Raw genomic sequence first — 18868 nt, 5'->3', positions numbered from 1 at the left:
TATGCCATTAATAAATGTGCAGAATTCGTAACAGAGTGAAGGTTAAATTAAATTCCTGAACGGCTTCTTTTAGTAATTTAGAATACGGTATTTTGAAAGATTATCCATTAACTTTACATTTTTGACATGTGTTGTGTTAGCTACTCGAAGTGTAAAAATGTCAGTTATTTTAAAAGGTTTTATGAATAAAATAATTATTGAAATTACCCTCCAATGATGGCATTCCTAAGGTACTTAATAAATTGCTTTATTAAACTTACACAGTTCGAATTAATAGCTAAGAAAACCACTAGTTAACCAAAATCATAAGGCAAAATTTTGTAACTTAAGCTGCTAAACTGTCCAATAAATCCGTACAAAACAAGCAAAATAACTTGGACCGAAATTTAATATAGAAACAAGCAAAATAATGAAATAAACAAATATCAATATTCTTATTTACTTAAATAGATATGCAAATAATTAATAGATTAAATAGATATGATTAAATACATATGCAAAAAAAAAGTTTAGTATAATTATTAAGAAAATGAAATGATAATATGAAACACTTGTGCAAATTATTCTTCATATCAAAAAATAATTCTGAAAAAATTGTAAATAAAAATGTTATTACTGAAAATTGTATTTTTTATCATATAATGTAATACATAATTTATAGAAATGCAATATTTTAAAAATGTTTCTTGCTAGTACATTAATTTGAGATTCTAGTAAACAATTCACGCAACAGTTACTACATTTCGTAAACATGAATATGTATTTGATAGACGACTTCAGCGATGTGTAAAAATAAAAATATCGACATCAAAAATCGGCGTCAGAAAAGCTGTCTAATAATGAGACAGTACACGAAAACATTTGCAATGAAAAATAAAACAAAAAAATATGTATATTATCTTCCCTCTCGAGAAACTCGAAAATAAGTCTAATAAGAACATTGCAGAAAAAATATGTGTCTCGATAATTTTTTACGCTGAAAGTGCTTTACATATTTCTTTATCGAGATTGAGATTTAAATCTTCATTTTTGAAACAAAGATGCGAAAGCCTTAGGGAAAAAAAAACAACATATGAAGAAAGGAAACATGGGATTCGAAAGGAAAATTTTGTTTTCCTTCAATGCATCTTTAATTCAAATTTGTCCAGCTGTCATTGCTATCATTTGCATCGCTTTTTACATTCGCCTGGTCTGACAGCCTGGCTGAGAGCTATCTTTTTCCTATTAGAATGTTTAGTCTAAGCCTTCATCCATTTTTTTTCCCTTCCCACAAAACATCTTTTTTTTTTCTCTGGGTGGTTATGAGGGTAGAATATGCGAAAAAATATTCGAAGACTGTTTTTCCGAGATTTAATAAAAATAGCGAAACAAACATGCATCGAAAGGGAGTTTTTTCATCTTTTCAAGCATTTCAATTACAATAAATGTGTAATAATATACACATTTTTGTTGATACAGGTGTTTAATTTCATAAAACTATTTTTTCTATTCTTTCTTATTAACTTAATCTTAGAATACTTTAGATTCTATTAACAATCATGCTAATACGATATATCCCAAGCAGTATTCCAACTCACCTGACATCTGGAGTAAGTAGGCATAGTTGCAATATTCTTCTTTAAAAAAAATTTTTTTTTGGTGTAACGCAGGCAATTTTATATAATAGTTTTGTCAAGTGACGCAACAATTGTTAGTACTTCACAAATTTGCAGTAAAAAGGAGAGAAATAGAGAAACTAAAAACTAAGCAACCGGAAAAAAAAAGACAAACAGGAAGAAAAAAACAGGAGTGTAATAACTTTAAAATTGAAAATGAATAGTTGCATAAATTAAAGAAAAGAAATACTGGTATCAATTTAAAGGAAAGTTACTGCCAGGAAAATAAAAAATTAACACTAGGTTGTGGGAGAATGATGTTACAGAGCTGAAAATATTTATAAATTGTCTGCGCGTTACATCACCCTGGTTCAACTTGTCACTGATTTTTTTTTATTTCCTGATAAAAAAAACATATATTACAGATTCAAAATATTTTTTTTTAAATAAAAACTGCAATGGCAGAGTTCCTAGTAAGTTAAGAGAGAAAATAATGCAAAGAAAGCTTAAAACTTCCAAATGCTCAAATACTCTTCCGCAAAATATGGATATCTGAAATTTGCCTCTTTCTTCGAGCAAGCGAAGCTTTACTACCATTTTGAATTTACAGAGGAGTAACTTAAACTTCACTATCTAGACAAAAGTATTGTTTCCTATGTAATTTTTTATGCAACTAAAATCAAGGATCGAAATATCTGTAGCGTAAATAAATAAATAACAATTCCTCATTTGTCTGGATAGCAAAGTTAAAGTTTCTCCCTCATTTGACCACCTCTTATTCCTCATAAATTCAAAATGGCGGCTAAAATTCATCTCGGAGGAAGGGGAGAACTTCAGATTTTGCTTAAGCTTAAACATCTGACTAAGTTTAAGCATCTAAATATTTTCCCTTTTTTGTGATGCGGTTATTAATCTACAATAGTTAACAAGGAAAAAAAAACGATCTGAATTTCCTTCCATCATCGACAGAAAAGGGCTTGAAATCTATTTTATTTTATTTTTATCCTTCGTAATCTTGAAATTTTATGATTTACTTAATTATATTATTGTATCAATCTTTCCCTAATATGATGAACACATTTAAATTGTTCTTTCTACATTTCTTGGATGGTGTATTGAGCACGTAAATCTCGTTATATCCTTCATAAAAGTGCCAAATGAAGCATAGATCATGAGAATTGAAACGTTTATCTCCTTACAGCTATTAGAGTTAACGCCGATTACTGTGAAAGAAGCGATAAGGAACCCCTTTATCAACTCTTTATGTAAAATAAATAGACAAAAGCTAAAAATGAAGGCTTCTCCCCTATGAAATCCAGATAACTTTCCCCCAAACGAAAATCCTCTCTAGTGAATAGTTTAGATACCAATTGCATGCATGGTCTCTCATAGGACTATCAAATCATTAAATTATTGTGCTTTAGAACGCAAGTTTTGTATCGTAAAATGCAAATCAACAGGAATTTATCAAATGAACTTACTTTCAAAGAATCTGACTTCATTAAAATGTATAGAACTGATAAAAATTAAGTGAAAGTTGGGTATTATTGCAAATATACTTTTATTGAAATAAAATGTTTTATATAACATAAAAATAAATATATTTTAATGCAATTAAACAAATTTATTGCATTAAAACAATTTTGTGTATTTATTGACTTTGAGCACATTTGCTTAAAAATTTAAAATTCGCATAATTATGCAGAATTGAGCATATGGGGGGGGGGATTTTATGATTTTTGTTACACAAAATAGAAAATTAAAATTTTAGTTCGATTTTTAATATATTTAGACTAAGAGAAACACAGGAGACAGATTTTTAAATCATATAAGAAAAAATCTTGAAAAACCAGTTATGGTGTCATAGTGATTGAAAAGATAGCTGATAGAACCTTCTATTGGCATTAATCTTGGAAAATTTTCCCGTATAATTTACTGTAAAAATCAATAGCTACTGGTGAAATTAAAATTCACAGTTACCTTACAGACGAGATGAACCTAGTAAAAAACAACATTAACTCCCAGAATGCACACGAGTGAGGGAATAATTCTGCCAAGTATTTAATAATTAGAGTTTCGTCAAAAATCTCGAAATCGGTAGGTCGAAATAATAAAACATTTTTTTAATTAGCTTACTTGTGTTCAAGAAATATTTAAGTTAATGATAATATACGAAAGAATTTTTTAAAAAAAAATTCATATCATTTAAGAATTTAAACTTCTGGAGATAAACATCTCTAAATTGGGGAAACTTTTCAACATTTTCAAACAAAGCAAGCAAACAAAATTTAAGAAAGAATTATTTAATATTTTTCCATTTAACTGCTTTTTAACAAAATATCTAAGTATCTTAATTCCACTTTTAACTTTAAAGGAATTATTTATATTTTAAAATTGAAATACGTTTTTTATTCCATTTTTTACACCATTTTAGAGAAAGTGAGATTGAATGGTGGTTAAACAGAAGTTAAGGCTTTTATCGATTTTTCCCATTACTATTTTATTTTATGTTTTTATTTTTTATTTTCCTAAGGAAAAATTTGAAATTTTGTTCCTGCAAAAAACTTTTGCTTATAAAAAAATGAAAGGCAAAATTGAAAAGTAAATGAATTATTTATTTAATTATTTAAATTTGCATTTATATATTATTTATTATCAAAACAAAACAGGAAGAGTAAACACAAATGCTTTTTTATCGCAAAAATTATTCTGACTGAAAAGGGTTAATGTGTATTACCAAAAATTAAAAAAATGTTTAATGTTAGATGCCGAAAATAAACACTAGTAATGCAACTCTCTATATTGAAGAAACAAGATTAATCCCTTTGATTCACAGAATAAGAATTAAATAAAGTATCAAAATAACTTTTGATAAAACTTATAAAAACAGACTCTGAAACAATACTAGGAAAAGATGGTTTATAAATATGTGAAAAGTGACCACTAAGAGCCACCTGTTATAAACTTTATTATTTCGTTTAAGAATATAATCGAAATCATCGGATGGAACATAATATTTATTAAAAAGATCTTATTCATTTTTCACTTGGATAGTTAAATTTTCTTCTTGAGTGGATTTTTTCAATATCATTCTCTCGAGATAAGCTAAGAAGCTTTTAAAAGATTAAAGTTACTTTTGTTAAAGATCTTTATTTTCTTGAGTTCTTTCTTGAAGAAGCAGGTGTTTTAGTTGTTAATATGGATCTATTCCGTCTTAATAGACACGACGTTTTTAGTATATTAAAGTATTTTAGGCGTTATTGAATTCTCCAGTATTGTACTTATTCTATAAAAAGTCATAAAAAAAAACCTTTCATGCGAACACATGTATAATTTCTAAAATTTTTAAAAGTGTTTTTCAAATGTAACATTATTTTGATTTTAAGAATCAGACAGGCTTGAATACGCGACATTTTTGATTTTGTTGAAATTTTCAGGATATGAGCTTCATGTAAAACACGTATTTTTTTATTTCTGTATTCTATATATATATATATATATATATATATATATATATATATATATATATATATATATATATATATATATATATATATATATATATATATATATATATATATATACCTATATATATATATATATATATATATATATATATATATATATATATATATATATATATATATATATATATATATATATATATATACCTATATATATATATATATATATATATATATATAGTTAGTAAGCTATTTATGAACTTTTAGTTTCGCATTATTGTCTATTATTTTTGTTTACTACCATTTTACTAACGGAAGTATACCGTTCAACTCTTATAAAATACTGTTCAGTATTTTAAATTAAGTAGATAATTGTTTATTATTTAGAATATTTGAACGAATTCTAAATTTTTCAAAACAAATCCGCTACCAATTTTTACTGTTTCTAATTACAGAACATTGAAAACAGAGCCACAATCGATGATATTTACGTCAGTGCCAAAATCACAGCCGGCAAACTTGTCCAACTTGTCTTTCCGAATGAAACCTGCTGTGGTTGTGTTTCAGAATAAACACTTTTACTCAAAATGTCTTATGAAAAGTTTGATTTCTTCGCTTTTGACGTCGATAGAAGTTCGTGATGATCCTGTTTTAGAATTTTGCGGGCATTGATGTCCCGCGTGAAGTTACCAGATGTGAAAGCAGTTGGAAAATCTTCCAGAAATAGGAGAACTCGGAAAACTGTCCCGAATTAATGACAAATGGAAAATTATTTGCTTGGGTTCACAGAGATTTGCGTGACACCATTCTACGAAATCCTTTGCCAAAGGAATATTTTCAAAGACATCAAATGCTTCTAAACTATCTTTCTGATATTGATTGCAACAATCTCGGTTTGTACGTTTGTAACCTAGAAAAAAGAATTTAGAGCGGTTATTAATAATAATTTTTATTTACTTTAATTCAAAAAACGTTTATTAGCAACAATTTTATATATTTCAATACATTTCTAATAAGAATAATCAATTTTACAAAAAATAGCACATTTATTTAAATAAACTATTTGCGTCATTTCAACATAAAAACTACTCAGAACTGATTGAATTTCTCTAGGTAAAAAACTGTACGTGATACTTCGAATATTAATACGAATGTATTTTGAAAAGAATTTAACTGAAACTCTTTGATTCTGGTGTATTTGTGGCAAAGTTCAACAAGTTATTATAATTTTAAAAACCCTTTTGTTTATATACATGATAAAAATACTCTCGCAAAAATTATCCTGAACCATAATATGAGTATCTAAAACCAATGTCGCGCAACGTTTCTGCAAACTTAATAAAATTAATATCATAAAATCAAGTTCAAGAAAAATTAATTAGTACCAAAATATGGTTCAACAAGACACCGTATTAAGGTTTCTTCAACATTGAATGAAATTATGCTACAACGTGTTCCAAAACTAATGACAATGTATAAGCTTTTATATTTATAACAAAAAAAAAATGCCTATCTCCATATTAAATGATTGATTTCATTTTAAACATAGTACACTTATCATTTTTAAGGGCTCATTTCTCTCAGAACAATCCCGTATTTTTATGTATACATGACTTTTTTTGTAGTTCGAACTATTTTTGAAACTAAATATCTCAAATAGTCTAAGTTTTTTCTTTAAAAAATGCTAATAAGGAAGGATTAGTTAGTATAGCAATATGATTAAACTTGACACGCAATTAAGGTTGTAGTAAATTTCATGGAATTATGTTTGAATTGCAGCCTCAAAAAATTAAGGCACAACCATTTTTCAGAATCTGATCTGAAAATGAATGAAATGGAAACGAGACATTTTGCTGAAAGATGCTCATTTTGATATTGAAAGATGACATTTTGTTGATTGTGCAAAACCTTAAGACTTAAGAAGCAAATCCTCAACTGTTTTTAACCATACAAGATCAAGTTTTTTCCGTAAAAGTTACAAAATGAATCCATTGTAATAACGGCTTTTTTAATGAGAGAACAAGCTTTCTCCGTAACAATTACAAAGAAAATCTGTAGTCAGAAAGATAGTTTTTTTGTCATACCAATGCAAGTTTTTCTGTAAAAGTTACGAAGAAAATCAGTAATCACAGCGGTTTTTAGCATACAAAATCAACTTTTCCAAACCGTGAAAGTTACAAAATAAATTTGTATTCACAGCAGCTTTTTTACCATATGGGAACAAGTTTTCTCTGAGAAAGTCAGAAAGTAAATATGTCCTCGCACCAGATATAGAAATTTTTTGTCAGCGCTGTAGTTGGTTCGAGCCGAGCGTAGAATTCAGTCATCGCTGTGATTCGAACTTAGGACACCTCATGGGAAACTATCTCTTTGTACCCTGAGCCATCACGGCTCTAGTGTTTCATTTTGAGGGGAAAAAATTGAAATGTCTTCGCATTAAAAGTCTTACATATTGAAATCTTATTTGGATTTAAAATTGCTCAAAACTATAGTGGCCAACCCTTATGAAAATAAGAGCAACTATAGAAAATTATTAATAATTGATTTGATTTGAAAAAAGTTAAATTTATCTAACTGTAAGCAAAACTGAGTAAAGAAAACTATAATTTGAACTAACAGTTATAATCCGTTAATCATTTGAATGAAAAGCAATGAAAAAAACTTTTTTTTTTCTTTTTCAACAGAAGAGATTTATACCGTCAAATGTATGGAGAAAGTCCGAATAAAAATTTTTTTCTTTATAGTGTAACTCGTGTTGATGCGGTGAATACCATCGGTGAATATCTTTACATTCCAAACAATCTTCGACGTAATGATGTGACCGTGCCATTATCCACAATATTTCTCTTTTCCAAAAACTAATCTTTGGTTGCATTTTACGCAATAAAAAATAATTATCAAACAGTATTCATTTTGAAATGAATCCTCGGATCTAAAGAAAAACAAAGTTTATTAAATGTCAAACTCCAATGAATTATTTTCCCGTGAAATACCGAGAGAGGCATTTCAGTGGAATAGTCATTATTCTCTTATTCGTAATTCTTTAATATATTATCCCATGGTCAAATTGAAGGAGCAGATTTTATACCTGTAGAAGCGTTTTCTAGTTTTCTGATATGCCAACAGAAAACCAAAGAAAAATAAATTTAAGACAAAATAAGCAAACCAGTTTATTTGTTTATATATATAAGCGACAAAAAATTCAAACTTAAGGGACATCGTAAGAGACAAAAAATTCAAATTGAGATTTTTAGACATTTGTAATTTTTGTATGACAAGTTACATATTGCAAAGGAAAAAAATTTCAAAAATCATTTTTTTTTATCAGTTATCTGAAATTTTATTTTTGTGTTAATTTCAAAAGCATGATAAAGCAAATCGAGCCGCTTTCCTCGAAATCTACCGTAAAGCACTTGCGTTATTTTTCTTTCAGTTATACGACAGTACATGCACTACCTAACTCTTATTTCAAAATTTTAATTAAAATATTAGAGGATTACGTAAGAGATTTGTATATTTTTAGATTAACGATTAAGTTTGGTAACTAAGAGAATATTTAACACTAAGAATGTAGAGAATCAATTAAAGTGAAATTTAAATGTATGACTATAAAACAAAATAAATTATTTTGGACCAGATCTGCAATCTTATTCAATCAATCCTAATATTGAAAATCTACGCGTTTCACATCTTCTATCTTAACTATTTTTTTATTTTCTTATTCAGAAAACCTTTCTTAAAATTTACGCATTAAAAAAATATTTATTTCTCACTTTTGATCTTAAAATAAATCATTGAGTCGTGAAATTGATCAGGTCGTTAAATTTCAAGTCACGCTTAAATACAATTTAGAAACTTTGTTCTATTTATTTTTGTATAATTTCTTAATCAATAAACAAACATTGATGATTTTTGTTGCACCATCTATCTTCCATTGATAATTATTCAAAATTTTAATTAAAATGGGGACATTTAGATTTAGTATATTATGCTATTATTATTTCGCTTACAAATTCTACTATTAGAGACAATTCCTACACGTGTTTCACACTTTTCTTCTTAATTATTTGCTTATCCATTAGTTCTCTCACTCAAAAAATATAACCTTTCGTTAATTTTACTCATTGATGCAAAATTTATTGCGCATTGTTAATTATAAAATAAACCTTTGGGTCGTCGAATTTCGGCTTAAAAACAGTTTGAAAAGTTTGCACTATTTTATTTAAAGATATTTCAATCGATAAGCAAAATTGTATAATTCTTATAACCCTACATAAGTTGCATTAATAACATTTCAAAATTTTAATTAAATTATTGGAATAAGGAATTGATATATTTTTAGATAAACAGGAGCTAAGAGAACATTCAGCACTTAGAATGTAGAGGTTTAATTAAAGTGCAATTCAGCAATAAGCTAGCGGAAGAACTTAATTATCACTTAGTTTGAATCGAAAATTCACTCGAGAATGCAAGGAGGTTCGAACCCGGAGGACTTTGCTGATTAGTAGCTTCTCCAAGCAGGATTCTTTTTTTATATTGCATTTTAGGCATTTATTGTATTGTACAATTGCGTTGAAAATTCTCGCCTTTCGACAATCGTTAGGCGACCATTCTTTAGTGGTGCAATTAATTTGCATTTTTCGAATGAGTAGAAATTAATTGCGAATATTAATAACGTGTTTTGAGATAAGGTCAAGAAAGGCGTTAAGTACACTTTTCTATTTCGACTGTGGAATTTTGGAAGTTGTTTGTCGGAACGTGATAAAGTGTGTTTGCGGGAAAGATTCCCCTTTTTATTTTTACCCTCAAAGAATTGATCTCCAACCTTCAATTCTATCATTAATTAATGCTTCCGATGTTTTAAGGACGCTCCCTCTTTTAATTTAATTTTCAAAATGCTGATTCATCAAAGCCAATTGTATTTAGATTATATATCCGGCTCAAAAATGCTTAACAAGATGGTGTTTTTAGTAAGAACTGAAAAATAAAAAAAGTTATAAAATAATTTGTACTTTTAAAAATTACCTATATTAGTCTGCTCTTACGAATAAAAAATTTATTTGTATTTGAATATAATATTTACTAAATAGTTTTATTAGCAAAAGTAGATGAATAAAAATAATAATAAAAATATTTTATTATTAATTTTTATGATTAATTATAGGAATTTCTACCTATTAATAAAACTATTTATTTTCACTGGAATAAAAGTAATTAATAATTGGTTTTATTAAATATTAATTGATTTTATTAATTATTAATTTATAATTATTTTTATTAATCCCTTGCTACTAATAAAACCTTTTATTTATTTATTTTTAAATAAAGTATTCAATAAGTAATTCAAGCAAAAAAAGCTATCCAAATGATTTATAATCATAAAAATATTTTATATTTTTGTAATAATTTTCATTAATTTGTTATTTTTAATAATACCCATTAATTTATACTTCAAAAAATATATTTTTGTAAGTAATTTTTATAATTAATTATAGGGAATTGTTCTTATTAATAAAACTATTTATTTACACTTGAATAAAAGAATTTAATAATTGGTTTTATTAAAAGATGCAGGTTAATTAAAATAATTGTAAGTAATATTTTGTATTTTTATAATTATTTTTTAATTACCAGTTCTTTAAAATAAATCAGTTTATTTATACTTAAAAATAAAATATTCAATAAATAGTTTTATTTGAAAAAGCAGATGAATAAAAATAATTCTAAAATAATTTAATATTATTATAACTATGTTAAAATAGTTGTTCTTTCTAATAAGAATCTTTATTTATACTTGAATAACGTATTTAAGTATAAATGGTGGTAAATCTCAATAAATGATATTATTGAAAAAAGCAGATGAATGAAAATGATTGCAAAAATATTTTATATTTTCCTAACTATTTTTACTCATCTGTTCTTACTAAAAAAATATTTATTTGTAGTTGAATAAAGTATTCAATAAATGGTTTTAGTAGTAAAAAAAGATAAATAAAAATAATCACAGTGACGTGATCTGGTCAATATATTTCAATTAATTATTTCAGACTGTAGCTGTTTATACCTATTACTTTAAAAAGATACATAAATCTCTTAAAAGATGTATATAAGACTGCTCTCTAATGAAAACATAAGGCTGTTTTGCTAAGTAAAGATTTTTCAGCTTGCTTTTTTTAACATAACAATATTTTGAACATAATCAAATTGAAACATAACAATGTACTAGTCGGAAAATAGATAAATAAAAATAACTACAAAATTATTTGTTGTTTCAATAGTTTGAAATTTAAGCATAGTTTGTAAGTTATAGTAAGTTAATTTCAGTTAAGTAATTGTTCTACAATAAAAATTCATTAGTTCATTGTAGATAAGTACAAACATAGCATTTAATAATTTTAGATTTTGGAAATGAATAATTTACATTGAAATCAATTTTCAAAATCTTTATGAAACCTTGAAACATGAAAAGGAAGATAAAAAAATCATTGTTTCGAATCCAATCCACAATGCCCAACCGTTGTCATCACTCAATAAGTTAAATAAAATTGCAAAAAAAACAATTGTTTAACAAATTTAGTGCGAATATATTACTAAAATTGTTGATTCTAATGCGCATTAAAATATGTGTTGTCAATAAGCAAACACGCACAAAATAAATAAATAATTTTTTTAAGAACTATAATTGGAGAAAGAGTAAACAAAAACTGTGACTACGTGCAATTTTGTTTATTTCAACACTAAAATTTGTGACTACTTTTTTTTATAGTGAGGGCATTACACTCAATCACTTTGGTGTAAAATAATAGTCTCTATTTTTGGTGTTAGGAAACAGTTTAAAGCATATTTTACTGTTCAGCTGAGAAATTCGAACAATACGGTTCAAGTTACAGAAACTGTTAATTTTTGGTGAATTTTATTGTAGCCAAGTGACGTGTTTTTATAAAAAAAAACATTACAGATTTGTGTGACTTCCGAAGAAATAAGTACTAACACAAAAAAATTTTAGTCATGATTAGAGCTTTTCTTTTGATGACAGAGCATAAAAATAAAATATAACAAGATAAATATATAGATATATATTTAACTATCCTTTTAACCTAGTGTAACTTCTACGAAACTTTATTTTCAGAGTTTTTCTTAAATTACATTTTAGATTTAGGTCCGATTTTTTATTAATTGTAACTAGCATGATAACATTACTTTTTCGTTACTACTTTCCTTATGGTCAACTTAGCGCTCAAATCAGTTTTGAGAAACAGTAGTATCAAGATTAATGGGTGACATACAATGAAGATAAGCCTACACAGTAAAGGTTATGAATACAAAAAAAAGAATCTTTTTAATAATACATCAAGTTTATTTTTGGTGAATTCTATTGTAGCCAAGTGACGTGTTTTTATAAAAAAGTTACAGATTTGTGTGACTTCCGAAAAAATAAGTGCTAATACAAAAAAAATGTTAGTCATGATTGGAACCCTTCTTTTGATGGCAGAGCATTAAAATAAAATATAACAAGATAAATATATGGATATATATTTAACTATTCTTTTAACCTAATGTAACTTCTACGAAACTCTATTTTCAGAGTTTTTCTTAAATTGCATTTTAGATTTAAGTCAGATTTTTTATTAATTGTAACTAACGTGATAACATTACTTTTTGGTTTACTACTTTCCTTATGGTCAACTTAGAGCTCAAATCAGTTTTGAGAAACAGTAGTATCAAGATTAATGGCTGACATACAATAAAGATAAGCCTACACAGTAAAGGTTACGAATACAAAATAAAAGAATCTTTTTAATAATACATTAAGCGCATATAATATACGAATAATAAGAGAGTTTTTTTTAAATTATACTTCGTTATTAAAGTCAAGAATTGGAAATGAGATATTAAAACAATAAAATGAAAAGTTAAAAAATATTGCTGAACATTTTTTTATTATCTTCTTTTTTTAACTAAAAGTAATAAATAAAAAAATAATAGTTCGTATTATTTTTTACTAAAATGTTTAAAAAAAACTACTTAAAAATTCCACATTTTAAAATGAAAATAATGGGAAATAATAAATTTTTAATTAATATTAACATACACTTTATTGCATCTTATCTATATTAAATTGGTATAAAGAAAAGTCTCCTAAAATCGGTGCAAAGAAAGACGTCGAAAAGAATCTATGTTCTCAAGAATCGAAGCAACAAAAATCAATTATCCTTCGAATCCTTGAGAAACACATGGACGGACATTATGCAAACGAAGGTTTCCAAATGCGGATTTCATCGCCAACAGCAGGCTTTCCTTCGATAATCGTATCAGAACGCATTAGGCAACCTACACTATTTTTTGACGTCCAAAAATTTCTGAAAATATGTCCGTTTAGGTTGTGTCAAACATTTTAAAAGAAATATTCTACTTTTCTGTACTTTACATTCTGTTTTGCATTGTTCATATTCTTCTTTTATGTTTAAAATATGTTAACCTCAATGACAGTTCTATAAATTTGTCCAGATTTTCCTATTCTATTTTCTTGTCCTTTCTATGTGATGCAAATATTGCGGAGATATGAAATTAACCAGTTTATCTTAAATGACATTTCATAAAAGAACCTTATTTTATAGATATACAAGCAAAAACAACAAATGCGTGGTTTAATGAAAGTTTTTTGTAAAACTAAATGAAAAAGCGCCTGTTGTCTCCAATTGGCTTCGTAATAATTTTTGTTTCTTGACACAAAATATTTTTTTCTCCAAAAGTAAAAATTATTCACTTTAAATGCTAAAAATAATTATGTTTAATTACGCTAATGCTTCCCACGTCCAAACATTTCTCTTATGTTAAGACATATTTTGGAATTTTGCTTCGTATTCACTTTGTTAAGACAACATTTCAAATTAAAACTTTGTTTTCAGAACAAGTTTGCGCGATTTTTGCAATTTCATTTTCATCTATAATTTTGTTTTGCTTTTTTATTCCGATTTAGTTTTTTATTACTATCAAAGCTTGTTAAAGTTTTTCGCCAAAGTAAGTATTTAGAAATAATGCAAAAAGTTTTTCCCCAGTAATGTTTTATAATTTTGTATTCAATATCTCAAGTGCATTATTTGTTGATTGGACAAGGTTTTGCACAAAGTTTATAAAAAAAGTAATTGTAACTTATCTTCTGTTTAATAATTATAAAACGGTTATTGAATTATAACCTAATTTAAATATGCTTGTCCTAAGATGTTGCTTAGTGAGACGAATATCATATGATTACTTTAAAGAAACATCACTTTAGATTTTTTCATTTAGAAGAATAATTATAATCAAAAGTAAATACCTTTTAGTTATAGGTAAAGAAATAACTTTATGAGTTTTATTAATTTTATGCTGATGACCATCAAAGAAATTGGTCCTTCGTGGATAACTAGATCATCGTTACTGTTACATTTTCACTGGTACTAAAAGTCCGCTTATTGGGTCTGTGTGATGTTTGAATGACTAGTGCAAAAACATGATTTTTGGCAAAATTTTAGAAAAAGAGTTTATTGTAAATTTAGAATCCCTGTACGCAAAGCTTTCTAAAAAAGCTTTACTTTTGCTTGTACAACAATTATTTACAAAGGTGTAGCAGTTTTTGTGCAAGGTGATAGCAGTGGATAGACTAAAGAATTTAAGTCTTTAAATGCGTTTATCAAAATCAAATTTTTTTTCCATTTTACACCACCTTAAACACGATTTTAAAATAATTGTTTGCAATTTTTCGTAAGTGTTTATGATTATAGCACACTTGTTTTAAACTATAGACTAAGAGAAAAAAAAAGAGTAGAATTTTCATTTTTCATGCCTGTTTTTTCGCGAAGACAAGTGGTGAAATTTTTAAAACTTTGTTTCCTTAACTACATTGAGATCCCTTAATTCAGTAGTATATGCACTTGCGTTTAAGATAATAGTTAAAAACATGGCTAATAGCCTTCTATCCTCAAAGGCTTTTTTGGTTTAGGCGGACTAGAAATGTTTTTACAGAGTTCAGCGTATATGCAAAAAATGCCTTATTTTTACCTAAATATTGCCCTATCAAAAGAAAATGATAATAAAGGTAATTTTTCTTCTGGTTTCATAAATTTTTCAAATAATAAAACAAATAAACTATTTTTTTTTTAAATTGTAAATTAATATTTCAAAAAAAGTAGTCGAAACTAGTCGGATACCTTAAGTAAGATACGTTTTAAAGAAATCTTTGCAAATAAATATTGCTTAAATTTTACAAAACTAAACATCTATCACATTCTTTTGTTGGAATAAGTGATTTAACACAGCATAAACAGGACAAATATAGTTGTTTCAGTATTATAAACAAGTAGCAGTATCATTGCCAAAACACATAAAGAGAAAATATCAAAACAACTGAAATAAGAATTTGACTTGTCATTGACCAATTTTCCCCACTTTTGGATTAATTTTAGAATACTTCTGTATTTCTCTGCAATATGTAAAGTATCAATACGTATATCTTCAATATGTACCAATATTTAATATATATCGAGTGTATACCTATTTGAGGAGAAAAAGCCCCAAGTAGCTTTTGGCAGTATACCTTAGCTATATAAATTAACTTAACCTTTTTTTTCTAAAACAAAGTTGATGGAGATTACATGGCTCAGGCACATTAACTCCTTTTTTTTAAAAAAAAATCACTTTTTCCCAGCATACCCACAGTTTGAAGATTTATTTTTAATTATAGCAATGAAACAGCTGCCTGTTTTCGATTGTTTACATTTACGCCGTTTACGGCATTAAAGACTTAACTTACTTTAAAACCTCAAATGAAGCATTATACTCTTACATGTTTTATAAATTTACATAAGATAACGTTTCATATTTAATGATATAATCAAATACATATAAATCTCTACCTAAATATGCAAACTTCAGAAAAGAAAAAAGAAACCAAATTAGTTTCAATATCGAAAACTATAAATAATACTAATAATAAAATATAAATAATAAACTATAAATATTTTTTCTCTGAAAATCAACATGGATTTATTTAAGGCAAAAGTACAGAAGAAGCTCCTTTGGAATTTTCAAAATTTATTCATAATAGTATTGCTGAAAATAAGATAACAGTAGCTATATTTCTTGATATATCAAAAACCTTTCGATAATATCAATTACAATCTTTTCATCAAATAAATTAGAGTTTGCTGGTTCCAGAAGAATTATTTTAAATTGGTTTATTTCACATCTTTCAAACAAAGAAGATAGAGTTAAAATCCGAAGTCATTTTAGTAATTACATTTTTTTAAACCGTGGTGTTCCTCAAGGATCTATTCTGGGACCCTTATTGTTTATTATATTCATCAATGACTTTTGTCAACTCAAACTTTTTGGTAAGATAATTACATATGCTGATGATTCCGTAATTTTGTATTCTTGCACTGATTTAAATCAACAATTTTTCAAATTGAATCTGATTTACGGGTAATTTCAAAATGGTTTACAATAAATGACTTAAATTTAAATCTAAATGAAGCTAAATATATTTATTTCAGTTTAAGAAAATCAGAATTTAACTTAAATTTAAAATTTCACTCTCTCTCTCTCCTGTAAAAGTACTAAAGAAAATTGTCAATGCTACATTCTACAGTCTGTAAATAATATCAAATATTTAGGACTGTATATCGATTCTAATTTGAAATGGAAAGCACATATTAACAATTTAGTTAAAAAAATTGCGTTTTGTTTCAGTTAAATATTATCACCTTAAGAATAAAATTCATTTCAATTTTGCAAAAGCACTCTATTACTCTTAGTGTTATTCCTTAATTAATTATGGTGCAATAATATATAGCGGTGAATGTAAAACTAATATACTTCCTTTAATCTCAGTTCAGAATAAATGCTTCAAGATTATTAATTCTCTAAATGTAAGTAATTCATGTATAACTACAACTAATATATATACAAGAATACCAATATATAATCTATTACCATTTCTCCATAATGTATTTTTTCGTATTTTACTTTATTTACACAACAATAAATTAATATGCAAATTAAAAACTAACGTGTCTGAAAGGAGACCAACTGAAATATATGAGATTCCCCGCTTTGCAAAAGAAATTTCACGAAAACAGTTTTTTTACTTAGCACCTAAATTATATAATAAATTACCATTTCAGTTGCAAAAAATATCCAAATATATTCTTCTTTTAAGCATGCTTTATTTCAATTTGTGATGAACATTGATGATTTAGAGCTCGATTTTTCTCTTTAAAGGAAGCATTTGATTTTTTATACCAGTCTTGTACCAATCCAAATGAATTTCTTATGTAACCTTTATTTTCTTTATATAGTAGCATGTATTTTTTTTCCTAATTATTACAGTGTTCAAAAATATATGATGTCTTATGATGAGCAAAACAATTTATGATTGTAATATCCCCCTCCTTTTTTTTCTTTTTTTTTTTTTTTTGCTTAATTTCTATTTTAAATTTATTTTATTACCTTTCTTTGTCGCCTGGACAGGATTTTCCTCTTGGCGATGAATATATATTCTTTGTAGTTATGCGTTTGTTTTTTGTTCCCAATAATAAAGTTTGTTTTCGAAAAAGAAATAATAAAAAAATAAAAAATTAATAAAAAAAGGAAAATTAATTCATAGAAAGTCACCATTAAACATAATATCGTTAATTGATCCCAGTTTATAACATTTACGTTAATTTAAATTTCTCTTTTAAGAGAAGTGATAGAAGAAATTAAAATCTCAGTCACATTCCATTCATGAACATAATCTATTGGAAAGGCTATAAAATAGTTTGCCGTATCAAAATTTATGCTACTTGGTAATACGAAGTCGACACGAAAGTGTATAACGACACCGGAATTTTTACGCAAACGACGTGATATCCATTCATCAGGTTTTGGTGCTGTAAAGTACGCATGCAAATGTCCCTTGAAATGGGTGTTATGAACAATCTAATTTTCTTGAGTTGAGAACCTGGAAACGTGGGAGATTGGAACCGTGGAACGACGTTTTTCTTAGCTCAAATAAAAATGTTCCAAAAGGACTTCTTAAAGAAAGCCTGTCATGAAATGAAACAGATCTTTTTCAACTTTGAATTTAAAATCTAAAACAACTCGTTCGTAGATTTTTAACGAGAAATAAGATTAATGTGGGGATATTTGGAGAAAATTTACTTCTTGACTATCAATATATTGTTTAACGTTTATTCGTTTCTTGGTAGATCCAAAATTTTCCACTCTTGTATTCATTGTATGCGTTATTATCGTATAAATGATTTAAAAACAGTTATGTTGACAAAATATAAGTAAATAATGCTTAAGATAAATAAAATTAAATAGATATTAAAAAGATGGATATTTATACTCAAAATCAATTATGTTTGTTATAGCATAATAATTTTAGTTACGTCAAAGATTAAAGGAAAAAAACTCTTTAATTATAAAATTGTGATGAAAAGTACTGATGAAAGTTGAAAATATATGCTATAAGCTGATAAATATATTGAACTTATGCGTAACAAAAATGTTTTTTTATTATTCTGTTTTTTTTTTATTAAAAATTTAAAATACAAAATCAGTCAGGCTCAGTTTAAATAATTATACTTTTAAGTTATTTTTGAAAGTCATCAAATTCGTTCATATAATTCCATAACAGAAAAATTAAACTTACCAGAAAAGAGAATTTCGTCCAACAGAAGGTAAACGTGCAGTATTTTAATCAATTGTTTCTAAATGTTCAAATATGTACACAAATCGAGAGAAAATTTCCAATATTTAATACCTCACGCCTTGGAAATAAAC

This window comes from Parasteatoda tepidariorum, chromosome 11 (assembly GCF_982258835.1).
Source record: "Parasteatoda tepidariorum strain Cologne lab strain chromosome 11, Ptep-v5.0, whole genome shotgun sequence".
NCBI classification, from domain to species: Eukaryota; Metazoa; Arthropoda; class Arachnida; order Araneae; family Theridiidae; genus Parasteatoda; species Parasteatoda tepidariorum.
This window is presented reverse-complemented; position numbering follows the sequence as displayed.